This window comes from Corylus avellana, chromosome ca5, assembly GCF_901000735.1.
Source record: "Corylus avellana chromosome ca5, CavTom2PMs-1.0".
NCBI classification, from domain to species: domain Eukaryota; kingdom Viridiplantae; phylum Streptophyta; class Magnoliopsida; order Fagales; family Betulaceae; genus Corylus; species Corylus avellana.
The window spans coordinates 6201501-6203852 of NC_081545.1; positions in this window are offsets into that span (position 1 = coordinate 6201501).

Consider the following 2352-nt stretch of genomic DNA (forward strand, 5'->3'; position numbering starts at 1 on the left):
GTTGGTGCCCTCAAGAGGAAGTGCTTAACCACTCATCCATTGGAGGGTTCTTAACTCACTGCGGGTGGAATTCAATGATTGAAAGCGTTTGTGCAGGAGTGCCCATGATTTGTTGTCCATTCATTGGGGATCAGCAAACAAACTGTAAGTATGCTTGCAATGAATGGGGCATTGGCATTGAGATTGATAATGGTGCCAAGAGAGGGGAAGTGGAGAAGATTGTGAGAGAGTTGATGGAGGGAAACAAAGGTAAGAATATGAAGAAAAAGGCCATGGAGTGGAAAAAATTGGCCGAAGAGGCCACTGGTCCACATGGGTCTTCATCCATCAACTTAGACAAGTTGGTGAATGATGTTCTTTTATCAAAAGGATAGATGTTTTAGAAGAAAGTGATAATAACGTAAAAGTATCATCATTTAAAAATTTGGGTATACTCTGCATCCGTTTGATTGCTGCCCAAGGGTTTGACTTGTTATGGTGTTATGGGAGAAAATCCAGCTAAATTTAATATGAACATAAATGACATCATTTACCAAATCTAGGGCGTGTTTGGCAAATCATTTTGCCTATGTTATTGTAACACACTTGGATTGATTATAGTATAAAGTTTTGAATTTATTGTATTGAAATGTGAAAAGGTTTTGTTTTGTAATTTTTTATTTATTATTTGGATAGTAATAAAAAGTAAATGATGTGATGTAAAAAATGAATAATGTAATATAAAAAGTGAAAATATTTTTATGTTGATTTTTTGGAAAAGTGGTGCGTGAATAGTGGTGTTGATCGAGGGGATGAAATGGTTTGCCAATCACAACCCGAGAACTCGCACAATGACCATCAAGACAAATAAATACAAATAATGTGAGATCAAATTTAGCTTTCGTGGGGTGTTTATATATGTTTGTGTGAACTGGGAAGGGATGCATGTGTCATTTAGTTTATTATCGTTTTGAGACCAGATAAAAGGAAAACATTTCCCTACCAAGTACCAAGCCATTCGAAGCAACGAAAGTAGACATTTGCATCAACTCTTGATGAGAGTACATTCGGAAAGTATAAGCTTTGAGTCTATTTCACCACCTGAACAGCTTGGGACTTGGTTTAGGCTGTATGAGTTTAATTTATAGATTGACCTTTTTTTTTTTTTTTAATCAAATAACAGGTCAAATGAGTTATGTTTTGGTCAACCCAACACAACTTATTTATTGCAGATCGTATCTGGTCAACTCAACATGACACGTTCATGAAACAGGTTTTATCGTATCATCTGCTTATTTTAGTGGGTCATGTCAGAGTTAAGGAGTTTGATTCATTTAGGTAAACGGCTTGTGTTAGGCCTGACACTTAACGAGTTGGCACGTCGACCCAAATCTAACACAATTTGTTTTGGTCATTGGAAATTTTTTTTGATACAATTTGGCTCCCCTAAGGCTAAATTCCTAGTTTCGTCCATGCTTTGAATGGTTGTGACGCAAGACAAAGGAAACATAAAAGAAAAGACAGAAAATTAAGGTAAATTGATATATTCCATATTGATAAAAGTCTTGTTGGAGAACAATGGAGTTTTGGGCCTTTTGGCAACCTCAAGGCCAACAACCTAGCCAAGGTCAGTTTTCTCTTCTCAAGGCTAATCGGTTGGATGCTTGGTATATCAATAGCGACCTGCTATTCTTTCAATTATTGTCTATATCTTGTGTTTAACTCTTTTTCAAATTCACCACTACAGATTCAAAGTTTGATTTGAAAAAAATATGGATGGAGTTGGATAGAAGTTGGATAGGAGAAAGAAAAATAGCATTTCTCATATCAATATGGAGATTACGGCTGCCAAGCATGAAACGTGGACCTTGAATCATAAAATTGCTGACTTGTTAGGATGTGCTGATTTAGTGATGAAAATGTGAGACGTAGTAGCCATGAAGAAGCCCATCGACTTGCAAATGAAGCGCTTTCTCTTAGTGATGAACATGTTCTTTTGGAAGAGGTTCTGTGTATCTTAGATATTGTTTCTTTCTTAATGTAGAGAAAGAAGAAAATAATTAACTTCTCTCGCTCTCTCCCTCTGAAAGAGCTCTCCCTGGAAGCCATCTTCCTCCCTAAGACTTAGTCTTCTCCCCCTTCCCCCCTCCTTCTCTCCTACCTCCCTCATGGATATTGAAGCCCTCATTGCTCAGACAGCAGCCCTCTCTTGGGAAGATCCCACAGCTCAAATAGAAACCCTCCCCCATAACAATAACCAAGCTGTAATCTTACCTTTAGTAGGACATATCATTTCCCAAAAAACCCACAACAACCACTCTGTTAATGCAGCCCTTCAAAGAGCTTGGGATTTTGCCTGCCCCTTCTCCTTTG